A 16,031-nucleotide genomic window follows, 5' to 3' on the forward strand; every position below is an offset into this window, starting at 1 on the left:
ATGCATGCACCACAGATAGAGGGTTATTGTAGAGACGTTTCTGCAAGGGCTAAAGCAGATTACAAAATAGTTGCAATGTCCCCAAATATGATGTCAGCACAAGCAGAATTACCTGTTTTGATTAATCATTTGCTTAGTGGGAGGGGAAGTTTGCTAAGAGAATCCTATGTCATTCCAAGGAATTAAATGTCCCTTCCCTGAAGGATTCAGGTGTAACAGTTAGGATGTATCTTAAAATATTCCATTAAGTTTATTTTAGAGTTTTAAACTTTTTTTTTTTTTTTTTTTTTTTTTTTGCCTAAGTATCAAAAAGCTGTTGGCTTTTGCTTTTATAAAGGATTCTTTACTCAAAACTGAAGAGCAGTTATCTTGTGTTAGTGGTTAGGTAAAAAAAAAAGGCTCTTTTAGATATTGGCAATTTCATGAAGTCTGTTTTTAAAAAAGTTGCTTTTAGTACTCTTTGGAACATAAATTTAAAGAAAATGTAGTGCAAAGGTGACTTTTATGAATTATTCGTATGTTGCTAATTTTTAGATCTGAGATGGCATTCTGTACATTTCAACTGATTAAGATTGGTTCAGAACTGAATACACTTTATTTTACTACTATACAGTGACAGAATGAACTTATGTGACCTCATGCTTTATTTTCTGTTCTCAGTTTACTGATTTTTGATAAAGATTTGCTTTGGGAAAAGTAAAAAATTCGGAAAATGAATAAACTATACATATGCACATTATTAGTATTTTGGGGGGGCTAATGGAATGTGTTTAACGTGAAATCTTTCGGTTCAGTTGGAGGTGTATATGAAATAATAATAGAATAGACTAAGATTGATCCTAAAACTAACTAACTAGGAAACTAACTCTTCCCTTAGGATTGTTGTCTATTATGCTGAGGATGGGAAAAAGGATGAGTCAATATACTTGGCTCAAATATGGTAGGATTAGAAAGTAGATTGTTGATTACTGCTCACTGTCCCCACCATTTTTAGGAAAGGGAGTGGGGTTCAGGGAGCCAAGAGCAAGTGTGGTGGTGATTTGAAAGTCACAATAGAAACAAGGGATTTTAAAAAATCCTAATTGGGTTTTGAAAAAAAATCACACGAAGTTAGTAAACTGACTACTGTAGTGCTTACTTAAATGAATGTAGTTCTGTGTGTGTGTGTGTGTGTGTGTGTGTGTGTGTGTGTATTTTAACAATTACTCTTTTGAATTGGTTTTTGGCAAAAAAGAAAAAATGCCATTTTGGGTTGGTATGGATTACTTGGTTAAATTTAATATGAAAAACTCAAAGAAACACTTATTTGACTGGGAGCCTGGAGACCTAGGTTATGGTCTTGGCCCTATCAATATCATAGCATTTGGGGACGTCGGTTTCTCCATAAAATGTGGGGGATGATGGAGGTGATGCCTAAGTTCCTTATGATCCTGAAGTGAGCTACTGTGAAATTGCAACTGCTGCGACCACAACCACACTCTTTCCTAACCGCTGCCATTTTTGAATTTATTACCCTAAAAGCTATTAATTTTAGGAAAGAAATTTTATAGATATTAGTAATTCAGTTTCAATGGCTATTGTCAAGAATTCCTAACGTGTTGTGTAGAGATCTGGAAACGCACCACAGAAGTTACAGGATCCAGCTTACATGGCCACATTATAATGTTAGCATTCAATCAAAGGCCAGCATGGTATTGTTACATTGAAAGGAAAGAATTCACCTGATACGTAACTAACACCAGGCAATGTTTGTTTTAACTTGAAATAAATCAGAATGTTTTTCACATTTGTTTAGTGCAGGTTTGAGTACGTACAGTGAATTGAAATTGAGGGTAACGTCTTCAGTTAGTTTTTTTTGTCCAGCCTTAACATTCTCTTTTATCCATGTTTGTGGAGCAAGAACAGAGATTTCAAATATGTGAATAATCCTCTAAATAACTGATATGGCAAGGCATTGTATTCTGTGAGTATTTTTTGTATTACAAAAAATAAGGTCTTTTTCTAGTTTTTTGTTTTGTTTTTGCTTAGTTTAAAGCTTTAATTAATACGAACTCAAATGACATGCCTCAAATCCTGTTTTCAGATACCACTAATGTATATAATTATATACACCTAATATAATTATATATATTGTACAATTAATATAATAATAGCTAACATGCTTATGGTATTCAGTTTTACATATATTAACTCATTTAATTCATTCAACAATCCTATGGGGTAGAAATTATTATTACTTTTCAGACACAAGATTTGGCTTTTAACCAGTATACTACAGTGCCTCTTGACATAAACATAATACAGGTTTTGGGGGAGAATGCCTCCTAGAAGCAAGTAAGATGAGAGGAAAAATTTTATAGTTTGAATGGTTGGTACATGCTAATCAAAAGATGTAAGTTTTGAAAGTGGAAAATAATATAAAATAATAGAATATACTTCTCAACTTTAAAATGTTAAGCTTAGATAATATTCAAGTCAATTTTTTTGTTTATTTTTAGTATGTACTATATGTCAGGCACGGGCATAAGACTTCTCAATCCTATGAGGTTTGGTTTTATTGTCCCAATTTTAAACTGAAGAAACAAGGTCCATATTCATGTGATTAAAGGCGTGATTTGACTTTTACATTAAGGAGGAAAAAAAAAAAAAAATTCCTTGTCCTGCCAAACACATCCTGGAATTTCAATGTCCAAACCAAATAATATATTGGGGCACTTGCCAATAATTATATTTGAATACAGCACTTCTTTGGAGAGGTGCCTATTTTCTGTCCTTACAGGAAAGTAAAGGAGAATTGTATAGTATATATTCTGATACTCTCTTATCTTCAGCTCAGTTATACTCACGCCTCCATTAGCCAAATACCAGCAAATAGACAATAAATAAATAAATAAATAAATAAATAAATAAATAAATAAATAAAAAGGCGGGGGGGGGGGGCAAAATCTTTCCTAAAGACCATCCTAAAACTTGATAGGGAGACATTTTGGGATTTAGAGCCCATTTGCTTTTACTTAAGACACAGTCACCATGGATTTGTCTTAACCAGGCAAATAACTCATGTCACTTTAATAACTCTGCTTGTGTTGTAAGTTTATTGATCCTTAAAATGATATATGGCATCTTATATTTGAAAACAGAAAGTTACTGCATTGCTTCACTTCTGAAAGTCATGGTGAATTATTGCAGTTGTCTAAGTGCAACCTTATTACAGTTTTGGTTTTTTAATAGCGTCCTGGGAGGGAATCTTTGTATAGGAAACATTTTCTATTACTTTGTATTTCTTCATATTAGAAGAAGGAAAATTCATTTTTTAAACTATAAAGTATGGGTTGGATTGTTTTGGCTCCAGCAGAATTGAGATATTGGAACAACTTTGGAAAAAGCCTACCAGATACAATTTTGTGCCTTTTTGTAGAAAACCTTTCAACTAGGTTTAATTGCTTTTCTGATGGAATCAAAACTTGGGCAGGGTAGAGTGGTTTTTTTTTTTATTATTTTTTTTGTTGTCTTCACAGAAGCCATGGAGTGTGATCAACACATTGTTCTATGTCTTTCAGGAAAAACCTGTTTATAGCAAGCCTCATGAACTTGGTTGTTGCTAGCTGCAACTAGAAAGATGCTCTTAGTTCGTGGGTTTACGCTTTTGAGAATAATTCTTGTTGGTGTTCATGAGAAAGAATGGAAAAGTAGTCTTAAAGTTAACATATGCCTAGTTTAAATTTAACAGTCCGTGTTTATTTTTTTAAGAACTTTATCTTGCTGTAAGGAAAATAAGCTTGAAGATCCATTATCACATATTTTCAACACACTACATTGTACTTCAGTTTTTGGTCCCAGCACAGATAAGATAATGTATAGAATTAAGGCAGGGAGCCTGTAACATGAGCATTCATTTTAATATTTCCTGACAGATTCATTTTATATTTAATTGTTCAGAGAAAATTGCTCTTGCAGAAATTAAAGTATGTTTTCACCGTGATAAATTGATAGCGATGTGTAATTTTTTAACTTCAAAATTAGTATAGGTTCTCATCACATTTTATATTATTGAAACAGAAGGGGTTTCACTTTCAGGGTTTCAGAAAATTCTTAGTAGCTAGAAAGATAAAGGTACAGTCCTCTTTTTAATCAGTTTTTGAAGGTGAAACTTGAAAAATTATCGAGAAAGCCTATTTTATGACGCCAAACAAACACGAAGTAGAGTGAAGCACAGGCTCTGGTTCTTAGCAAAACAATGAAATTACTTACAATTATGGTATCTACGAAAGACTTTTAACAGTCCTTTGTACCACCTCTCTCATGCTATATATTTTATTTACGTTTTACTCCTTTTGCATGAGCTAGATGCAATCCAGGACAGATAAAACATTTAGCAGAATTATCAGTTTTCTTGAGAAGTTTTATAATTGTGTATACGCTTAAAATTTCATTAGGATTGGCAGACTGTATCTTTCAGTACTTTGAAAAATTTTACCTGTAGTTATTTTGAGCAATTTAGAACATTTCATTGCCTTTGTATACATTAAAGGAGACTGTTTCAAAGGAGAATTTGTGATTTTTTTGGTAAGAGATAGGAAAAGGTACCAGGGATTTGAATTGGGTATATTTTAGCATTTATTCTGGAATTCAGTTTTGTTTTGTATATTTTAATTTATTTAGCACATATTTAATGAGCACTTCCTATGTTATCGACCGGGGCAAGACTAGATGTCTCATAAAAGTTGTTTTGGTTTGATTTATAATTTATTTCTGATCTGTGCTAGTCCCTGAATGATACTAAACATACTTTTTTTTTTATCTCATTATAAATAAAATTAGCAATTGATAGTTTCAGGTCATTTTAATCCATGAGCTGTTTTAATTTTTTTTTAATGTTTATTTGAGAGAGAGAGAGAGAGAAGTGAGAGAGAGAGAAAGAGAGAGTGAGAGAGAGAGAGGGAGGGTCAGAGAGAGACAGAGACACTGAATCTGAAGCAAGCTCCAGGCTCTGAGCTGTCATCACAAAGCCCAACACAGGGCTCGAACTCAAGAACCAGGAGATCATGACCTGAGCTGAAGTTGGACGCTTAACTGACTGAGCCACCCAGGCACACCTCCATGAGCTGTTTTGAACTTTAAGGCAAATTAAGAGATCCACCTTTAGCTATAACAAAAGCACTATGTTAATGGTATTTTCAAATATTTTGTTAATGGTCACATTTATAAATATATGCTTGGGTGCAACATGTGCTTATTTAAGTTCTGTGGCAAAATGGCAAACTTTAACCTATGGTTAACAGAATTCAGGCCTTATGACACGTAAAGGAGAAAACTCCATCAGCCACTTACAGGTCCTCTCTCATGTTTGCAAACTGAATTAATAAAAGTTCAAAGTCTTAAGCCATGCCAGTACTTTTCATATTTTAGAGTATTTAGATTGGGCAAATTCTGTTTGCTGAACATTTACCAGAAATATCCCAATCATTTTTTTTATAGATCTAAACTACATTATGTTAATCCCTCAGTATTATACATTTTTTTTTTTCAACGTTTATTTATTTTTGGGACAGAGAGAGACAGAGCATGAACGGGCGAGGGGCAGAGAGAGAGGGAGACACAGAATCAGAAACAGTCTCCAGGCTCTGAGCCATCAGCCCAGAGCCCGACGTGGGGCTCGAACTCACGGACCGCGAGATCGTGACCTGGCTGAAGTCGGACGCTTAACCGACTGCGCCACCCAGGCGCCCCAGTATTATACATTTTAAAGCCATATTTATATTTAAATATTATGTAACATACTTTTAATAGTGGTTCTTCCAGGTGTTTTTGAGGAACTCATCTGAGTGCTCATCAGTAAAATAGCTGTTATTTTACATCTGTAAGAACCTTTAAAATAAAAGTCAACATAAGAATGTTGCTATTCAGAAAATGCTCCTAATTATAGTATGGAAGTCAGAGCTGGGTTCCAAATATGGCTCTGCCACTTACTGTACGATCTAGGGCAAGCTACTCAACCTTCCTGATCCTTCATTTTCTCATTTGCTTTGACAGGTGATCACATAGAAATATTGATTCAATGGGGCGCCTGGGTGGCTCAGTCGGTTGGGCGGCCGACTTCAGCTCAGGTCATGATCTCGCGGTCCGTGAGTTCAAGCCCCGCGTCGGGCTCTGTGCTGACAGCTCGGAGCCCGGAGCCTGTTTCAGATTCTGTGTCTCTCTCTCTCTGACCCTCCCCCATTCGTGCTCTGTCTCTCTCTGTCTCAAAAATAAATAAACATTAAAATAAATTTAAAAAAATATTGATTCAAAATCTTGCAATTAGTATGTCTTCTTAAAATATGAAAACCAGGGGCGCCTGGGTGGCGCAGTCGGTTAAGCGTCCGACTTCAGCCAGGTCACGATCTCGCGGTCCGTGAGTTCGAGCCCCGCGTCAGGCTCTGGGCTGATGGCTCAGAGCCTGGAGCCTGTTTCCGATTCTGTGTATCCCTCTCTCTGCCCCTCCCCCGTTCATGCTCTGTCTCTCTCTGTCCCAAAAATAAATAAACGTTGAAAAAAAAAAAATTAAAAAAAAAAATATGAAAACCATTGTATAACTTGTGTCTGGTAATTTGAGCTTAATTTTAAAGAAGACTTTCATAACCCAAACTATAATCTTTTTTTTTTAATGTTTATTTATTTTTGAGACAGAGAGAGACAGAGCATGAACGGGGGAGGGTCAGAGAGAGGGAGACACAGAATCTGAAACAGGCTCCGGGCTCTAAGCTGTCAGCACAGAGCCCGACGCGGGGCTCGAACTCACGGACCGCGAGATCATGACCTGAGCCGAAGTCGGCCGCTTAACCGAGTGAGCCACCCAGGCGCCCCAAACTATAATTTTTAAAAAGAAAGTCACCGTACTTAAATGATAGTGGAATTCAAAGCTAGATGATGTTCTCACTTTCTTGAACACTGCTAAAAAAAATTATTGACTTTTTTTAGTCTCTATTTTGGCAAAGTGTTTTCCCTCGTGACTTTTAAATTTTTTATTAGGAAAAAAATTAAGCATATTCAATAGTAGACAAAATAGTATAACAGAGCCCCATGTACATGTCATTGGGCTTTAACAATGATCAACTCGACAGTCTTCTGTATCTTCTTATGTTATTTTCATGTTATTTTATTTTATTTTTAATTAATGTTATGTATTTATTTATTTATTTTTGAGAGAGAGAGAGAGAGAGAGACAGAGAGAGACAGAGTGTGAGTGGGGGAAGGGCAGAGAGAGAGGGAGACACAGAATCTGAAGCAGGCTCTGGGCTCTGAACTGTCAGCACAGAGCCCGATGCGGGGCTTGAACTCACAAACTGAGATCATGACCTGAGCCGAAGTTGATGCTTAACCGACTGAGCCATCCAGGCGCCCCACTTTTCATGTTATTTTATTTTATTTATTTATTTATTTTTATTTATTTATTTTTTCAACGTTTATTTATTTTTGGGACAGAGAGAGACAGAGCATGAACGGGGGAGGGACAGAGAGAGAGGGAGACACAGAATCGGAAACAGGCTCCAGGCTCTGAGCCATCAGCCCAGAGCCCGACGCGGGGCTCGAACTCACGGACCGCGAGATCGTGACCTGGCTGAAGTCGGACGCTTAACCGACTGCGCCACCCAGGCGCCCCCCACTTTTCATGTTATTTTAAAGCAGTTTCCAGATAGTGTATCATTTTAACTGTAAATGCTTTAGTATGTGTCTCTAAAAGATTAGGAGTTTGCTCCCCCCCCTCCCCACCACAACAACAGCAGCAACAACAACAGCAACAACAACATTTCATGGGTGTTTTTAAGCCAAGATAGTGAGAGGGGCACCTGGGTGGCTCAGTTGGTTGAGCATCTGACTTCAGCTCAGGTCATGATCTCGCGGTCTGTGGGTTCAAGCCCCGCGTCAGGCTCTGTGCTGACAGCTCGGAGCCTGGAGCCTGCTTCGGAGTCTGTGTCTCCATCTCTCTCTGCCTCTCCCCTGCTCATTCTCTGCCTCTGTCTCTGTCAAAAATAAATAAACTTAAAAAAAAAAAAAAAAGAAAAGAAAAGATAGTGAGAAACTGAAGCAAGGCCCACATTCTGTTGCACCTGCTCAGCTTGTTTCACCACTCAAGCTGGTGCTAATCTCTAAGGAAATCACTGCTGGCTTCATTTCCTCCCTCTGGGCAGAGAACGGTGTTGGTAGTCACTTGGCTATCAGGAAAAAAAGAGGAGAGATCCAACAAAAATGCCAAAACATATCAATTGATGACCGGAAATTTGGGAGAGGGTGGTCTAGTTTTTTTCTATCCACCGTATACTTTCCCCAGGTTCAGGCTTCTGTGGACTTGTGAGAAGGATCTCTGAAAGGAGAGAGAACAGAACACGACTGGGAGCTTTTGGGGTGTATTTTTGTTTGTCTGTTTTTGTTTTTTAAGAAGAATTTAGCGATTTGGGGCTTTTGTTGGACCGTATCAGATTTTTTCACCTCTTGCAAATGTCTGATACTTTCAATGGTCCACGCACTGGGAGTACATGACCAAGGCAGGCAGACTTCTTGAAGTGTACAGTCTGGGCCAGAAGTACCATCTGCTCAGGAAACTCTGGGGAGCTAAGGATATGGGGGTGGGAATTGTGAGGGCCCAGAAAGGCTGACACTGGGCACAGGCTGCTTTTTGACATTGCTCTCAAGGTTCCCAAAAAAAGATGTCGTGGGTTATAGGACACGGGCCTCAGTTTAGGAATAAAGATTGTGCATTTGGGTGACCATTTTCCTTGCTGACTTAGGACCTGATCCGGCCCAGCAGACATGGAACAGAGGAACTCTGATAGGCAGTAAGCTTCCAAAGGCAGAGGAAGGGCCAGAAGGGGCTAAATGACTTCATTCCTTAGTGTTGAGTTTTAGTAGTATTTACCTATTTTCCTTAAGCTGGTGACTTCTTGCCCTGAGTAGTTTATTAAGTAGGAGAAATATTTTTTTCCATTTCAGTTTCCTATGAAAATGCGCTACAGGAAATAGCACAGCAGCTGAATTATTCAGATATAACAGTTCCTAATTTAGTATATTACTTTCAGGCTCTTTTGCTATTTCACTAGAGAGAGAAGGGGCAGAAAGACTGTTTATTGAATAGATCTACTAACGACCGGGCATTTTGCACAATCTGTTCAGATACCTTATCTTTTTCCTCACCACGATTTATTATCTTCATTTTGCTGATGAAACCAAGGTTCACAGATGCTGTGGCATCAAGATCACTTGTCTAGTAAGTGGTCATTTAAACTCAGGTCTGAGAATTTTTCCAAAGAAGACATCCAGATGGCCAGCAGACACATGAAACGATACTCAATGTCACTCCTTATCAGGGAAATACAAATCAAAACCGCACTGAAATACCACCTCACGCCGGTCAGAGTGGCTAAAATGAACAAAATCAGGAGACTGTAGATGCTGGTGAGGATGTGGAGAAACGGGAACCCTCTTGCACTGTTGATGGGAATGCAGACCGGAGCAGCTGCTCTGGAAAACAGTGTGGAGGTTCCTCAAAAATTTAAAAAATAGCATTGCTGGGCATTTACCCAAGGGATACAGGAGTGCTGATGCATAGGGACACTTGCACCCCAATGTTTATAGCAGCACTCTCAACGATAGCCAAACTATGGAAACAGCCTAAATGTCCATCAACTGACGAATGGATAAAGAAGATGTGGTTTATATATACAACGGAATACTACCTGGCAATGAGAAAGAATGAAATCTGGCCATTTGCAGCAACGCGGATGGAGCTGGAGGGTATTACGCTAAGTGAAATAAGTCAGGCAGAGAAAGACAGATACCATATGTTTTCACTCCTATGTGGATCCTGAGAAACTTAACAGAAGACCATGGGGGAGGGAAAGGGGAAAACGAAGTTACAGAGAGGGAGGGAGGCAAACCATAAGAGACCTTGGATACTGAGATCAAACTGAGGGTTGATGGGGGGTGGGGGGAGAGGGGAAAGTGGGTGATGGGCTTTGGGGAGGGCACTTGTTGGGATGAACACTGGGTGTTGTATGGAAACCAATTTGTCCATAAATTATATTAAAAAAATAATAAACTCAGGTCTTAGAATAGAATAGACTTTAATTATTTCTCTCTGCCAGGCAAGGTGAGAATGAACAAATAGTCAACAAAAAGAAGGGGTCTGTTGACCCAGGAATGACTAATCAAGTCTGGAAAGGCAGCCAGCTTGTTTTGTAAATTCAGCTAAGTGGTGACAAGAAGTGTTTACCATTTCAAGGATCTCTAATGCTCAAAATGAGTGTGGTTTATTTAGTGAAGGTGGAATAAAATTTTCTTCTCAAAGGCTTTCTGGAGAGATCTGATTCATCAGTTCACATGGGAGCAAATGGAGCTATTGATCCAATCAGAATAAAACACCAACGACATTCACTCATTTAGTTACAGTTTTTTATAGGGAGCATTTGGTAGCCTATGGTCTCTTAAGATTCTGCCTTAGTTATTAAGCTGTCATAATGAGAAAGTACTGATGGAAGAGGAAACATGTGAAGAAATATGAGATGATCCTGAGTGTGGTTTCTTCTCCGGCAGATGATTACCTCTTTGACTTTAACCTCTGACACTTGTTCTCTGCATTCAGGCCCTGTATATAGCAAAGGACTTCATACTTGCTGGGCATTTACACATTGAAATTTCTAGGTCACGATGAGGCTTACTTAAACGGACCACTTTTCTAAGCTTCTCTGACGTCAGACTCTACCACTTACCATGTGACTGGGAGAGCGATTAGTTAACTTCTTATAGCATCATTTACCTAAAATGGGGATGATAATTGTATGCACTTTATGTGATGGTTGTGAGGAACCAATGTATGTATATCATACATAACTCACATAAGATACACAACACTGAACCAGGAGGAACGTGTTGGCCACTTTAATAATGGTGGTGACAATAATGAAGGACTTATACTCTGCACATGTGCAACATATCTGTGGCTGTGTAGATGAGTGGTGCTCACAGTCCACTGGGGGGATGTCTGTGATGGAACTTTGTCAGCATCATGTGGAATGGTGGCATGTTAGGGGGGATGGGCAAAAGGGACTCGTTTCTGCACAGGGATTTGAGGGTCATCTGGAAGTGGACTCATGAAAGTTGACTTAGGTAGTCTTTTTTGATGCCTGTGGGCTTACATATTTAACCCAAGAAGAACATTCACATCTTGGCAAATCTTGGATTAAAACTCCCATAGTACCTTTGATTAATTATGGACTGTACTGGCATCTCAGACTTCCTATTTATTTTGGCAGCTGACATCCTGGCATAGACTTTCCTTTCAAACCAAAATATTTTCTTTTCCCTTCTTCACTAGGGAAAGTTTAAGCCAGAAAGAGAAACTTCCATTGACTGATATAGATACATAGTTATCTGCAAAGTGGTGATCACAGTGCTGTTTGTCTTTGTAGGGAGAGAGTGAGCGAAGGGAGTAGTAGCTGACTTTTGGCTTTGGTTCTTTTTTTTTTCTTTTTCTTTTTTTTTTTTTTTTAATTTTTTTTTTTTCCAACGTTTTTATTTATTTTTGGGACAGAGAGAGACAGGGCATGAACGGGGGAGGGGCAGAGAGAGAGGGAGACACAGAATCGGAAACAGGCTCCAGGCTCCGAGCCATCAGCCCAGAGCCTGACGCGGGGCTCGAACTCACGGACCGCGAGATGGTGACCTGGCTGAAGTCGGACGCTTAACCGACTGAGCCACCCAGGCGCCCCTTTGGTTCTTAATAATGTGGCTGTATTCAGTTAAGTACTTTTTGTGGGTTAGATCCAGTCTAGTAATGCAAAAACATGCTAACCCAAGTATAAACAGACAAGAACCAGTAATAGAGTGGTCATGGTGGTTGAATATTTGAAATTGAACTTGATTGTAATCTTTTTCCAAGTTAGGCGTCTCGGGGCTCGGAGAGGGCTTTGTTTTGGGTTCTGAGAGCAATCCCTTCGCTTTATGCAGAAACCTTAAAATGGGTGACGTAGACTATTTAAGCTGGACTGTATCGTGGCCAGTCAGCCAGGATGTAACTCACAAACACAACCCCAAGTATCTAAGGAAGTTAACCTGTTGAATGCAATTGCTTAACTCCGTGCCACTCAAAGTGTGGTCCCTGGCTTCACTTAGAAACTTACTAGAAACGTGAATTCGTGGATCCTACCCAGGCCTACTGAATGAGATACTTTTGTGGGTAGACCTCCTAATCTATGTTTTGACAAGATCTCCAGATGATTCTGATAGACTCTCGAGCTTGAGAATCACCGTCTCTCATACGCTCTCAAGTTTTAGAATATCCATCTGGATGTTAAAAAGAAAAAAAAAAAAAAGCCATGAATGATGATTTTGGTTTGTGGTATAACTGCAGTCTAGTTGTTCTTCCTGTGTCAATAGACCGACAGGTTCATGTGTTTCTTTTGGCTACTCCTGGAATGTTAGGAAAAGCCATGTCATCAGATATTTGCTGATGTAAGTCTTCCTATTTTGCCATGGCAGTCAGGATCACTCAGGTGTAAGTTTAAAGGACATGTCCTGGGGCGCCTGGGTGGCACAGTCGGTTGAGCGTCCGACTTCAGCCAGGTCACGATCTCGCGGTCCGTGAGTTCAAGCCCCGCATCGGGCTCTGGGCTGATGGCTCAGAGCCTGGAGCCTGTTTCCGATTCTGTGTCTCCCTCTCTCTGACCCTCCCCCGTTCATGCTCTGTCTCTCTCTGTCCCAAAATAAATAAACGTTGAAAAAAAAAAAAAAAAAAAGGATGTGTCCTGCTGTTTGAAGTACTAATTTGTTTTATCAGAACATTATATTTTATCAACTTGGATTTTCATATTAGCTTGTATGGTTTTTTCCCATTAGAAATTGTTCTGTGAGGTACAGATGACAGAAACTGAAACCAACCAGTTACTGACCTGCAACTCTATATGTTAAATATAACAATTAGGATTACAAAATAAAATGAGGTCTAAGTGTCGTAGTCAGGTTTGCTTTGCTGAGCCTTGAAAATAATTGGTACTCTTCTATCTTCATTCATGATTATTAAGCTCACATGTTCTAGAGTCGGAAGGCCTGGGTTCACATTCTGCCCCTCCACTTACCTCACACTGATACAGTTATTTAATCACTCTAAGTTTCCATTTCTTCATCTGTGAAAAGGGATAATTCTGGAACATACCTAAGTGTATAGGATTTTTGTGAGGAATAAAGAAGATCATATATATGAAGCATTAGAGCTTGATAAGTGTTAGCTACTAATGTTAGTGGTATTATTACTACTGTTACTACCACTTCTACTCCTGTGGTTGGCAGTAGAAAGCCTAGAGTGGCATTTGTGGTAGGTTTTTATTTTTTATTTTTTATTTTATTTTATTTTTTTCAACGTTTATTATTTTTGGGACAGAGAGAGACAGAGCATGAACGGGGGAGGGGCAGAGAGAGAGGGAGACACAGAATCGGAAACAGGCTCCAGGCTCCGAGCCATCAGCCCAGAGCCCGACGCGGGGCTCGAACTCACGGACCATGAGATCGTGACCTGGCTGAAGTCGGACGCTCAACCGACTGTGCCACCCAGGCGCCCCTGTGGTAGGTTTTTAATTTGTGCACCATATCTATTTGCCACCTTGACAGAAAGAAGGAAGATGAGGCTTCTTTTCGTATCTTCTTGGTACCTCTGACATAATCCTATATTATCCTTATACATACTCTTACACATTTTATTCTTTCTTTCTTTCTTTATTGAGAAATATTCCAGTGCCTGCAATTTGTTGGGCACTTGCCAGCACATTCCTGCTCCCTGGACCTTTACAGCAGAGTATCTCATTTATACCAATGTATGTCTTTTGTTTTATTTTTATTGACATTTTTTTTCTTAACGTTTATTTTTTTGAGAGGGGAGGGGACGAGAGTGAGGGAGACACAGAATCTGAAGCAGGCTCCTGGCTCTGAGCTGTCAGCACAGAGCCTGATGTGGGCTTCGAACTCACGAACCGTGAGATCATGAACTGAGCCGAAGTCGAACACGTAACTGAGCCACCCTGGCACCCCTGTGTAAATGTATGTCTTAATTAGTGTGGTCCTTTGACTGCTTACCCAAGGAATTACTGCCTGCTCTGGAGGGCGATTTAGGCTTGAATCCTGACTAAGCTGCTGAACTATGCAGTAACCTGTCTGTGCAGTAAACAGAATTTTCCTTAGTCTTAGTTTTTATCATGAAAACAGGAATAATGCCATCTAACTTAGAAGGAGGTTTGAGGATTAATTAAGACAGTATTAATAAAGTACTTAAGGGGCACCTGGGTGGCTCGGTTGGTTAAGCGTCTGACTTTGGCTCAGGTCATGATCTCACGGTCCGTGAGTTCGAGCCCCGCGTCGGGCTCTGTGCTGACGGCTCAGAGCCTGGAGCCTGTTTCAGATTCTGTGTCTCCCTCTCTCTCTGCCCCTCCCCTGTTCATGCTCTGTCTCTCTCTGTCTCAAAAATAAATAAATGTTAAAAAAAATTTTTTTTTAAATAAAGTACTTAAAATAATGTCAGGAACTTAGTAGGTGTTCAGTAAAAGATAGTTCTGTTTTTCTGCCTTTTCTCCCTTTAGGCTGCCAAGAGAAACAGGTGATGGTATGTTGAAGCAAATATGCTTTCTGGTGTTTTTTGTTTTATAATAGAGTCTTTGCCCTTTCACCTGAAATCAGCACATCCCCTTCAACAAATTGTTTGAAGTAAATTTTTTTTATTTAAAAAGCTTATTTTCCATTATGTATAGCATAAGAAAATGTAACGATTGTCCTCCTAAGACTTTTAAGGCTTCGTTTCTTATTAACCTGCGATTGACTCTCACCTTTTCGTGGGCACAAAATGATGAGCTTTCATTAGTCATTCTCAATTACATTTTTGCTTCCTGCCAATAGTCATCAATATAATTAAATCTTGGGAGACCACAAACTAAGGACATCAGAAGGCTGGAATACAAATATATTTTGGAGCTAGGAAGAGGTCATTATAGATCTAATCAAATGTTTTCCTTTTTCAGATCAGCAAAGAGGTCTGAAAGGTGAACGTGCCCAAACTCACATGACCCACCAGTGGAGGAGTTGGGGCTTCCTAGGGTCTAATGTTCATTCCACCGATTTATGCTGATGTTCATATTTTGGTTATCAGCTCAAGTTCAATCTAGGAGAGCTGTCACTTAGCAAGTTTTTTATTTTATAGTTTACTTTCTGGGAAATGGATCCTAGAAAATAGATAAGTGATTAGGATATTTGGCCCAATTAGCAATCAAAAAAAGGCAAAGTCAAAGAATGAAATAGGGAAATCAAAGCCCTCTTATTTTGACACTTTGGTTATTGCATAGGAAAACCAACATCGTTTGTGTTCTTGTTCCTTGGGTTCATTTATTTGTGTCTACTTCTCCACCTATTTCCCTATGGCTCACTTAAATTTTAGTGTTTTTTTTTTTTAATATTTTAACTTTTTATTTATTTTTGAGAGAGATTACAAGTGAGGGAGGGGCAGAGCGAGGGGGATACACAGAATCTGAAGCAGGCTCCAGGCTCTGAGCCATCAGCACAGAGCCTGATGCGGGATTCGAACCCACGAACCACGGGATCATGACCTGAGCTGAAGTTGGACATTTAACTGACTGAGCCACCCAGGCGCCCCTAAATGTTAGATTTTGTTTTTATTTTAATGAGAGGTTAAAAATCGATGGAAAAGACCAGTGAGAGGGAGTAAGTCAAGAAGGATAAACTTTAGACCCTCTCTGAGAACAGAATGTTTACTGGACAAAATGTGTGGCTTTTGAACTCTTTGAATTGCCAAGGCATCATAAGAAATAAAATGTTATATGGATGTAGTCATTTATAATAATTGTAATAAGGCTGGACTGTGGGAAGGAATACATATTAGGCGGTTGGCAAGAATGTGGTACTTGTGCCATTGGGTCTGTACCTTGCACTTAAATCATCAGCAGTCTGTCCAGACGCCATTCCCTCTTGAATCCACACAGAGCCTGAAAATCTTTCTCAAC

At 39.2% G+C, this 16,031-nt stretch overlaps 1 protein-coding gene and 1 long non-coding RNA gene across 5 annotated transcripts in view; both read left to right on the plus strand.

The window, feature by feature from the left end:
* CPEB4 (cytoplasmic polyadenylation element binding protein 4) overlaps positions 1 to 16,031 on the plus strand; it is a 68,376-nt gene that overhangs the window by 3,804 nt on the left and 48,541 nt on the right. The window lies entirely within an intron of this gene.
* Positions 13,068 to 14,523, plus strand: LOC147584204 (uncharacterized). Its single transcript, XR_015255400.1, has 2 exons — positions 13,068 to 13,349; positions 13,598 to 14,523. It is a non-coding gene; the product is annotated as an uncharacterized LOC147584204 (long non-coding RNA).

Source organism: Puma concolor, chromosome A1 (genome assembly GCF_028749965.1).
Source record: "Puma concolor isolate L17-30 chromosome A1, mPumCon1.1.hap2, whole genome shotgun sequence".
Classification (NCBI taxonomy): domain Eukaryota; kingdom Metazoa; phylum Chordata; class Mammalia; order Carnivora; family Felidae; genus Puma; species Puma concolor.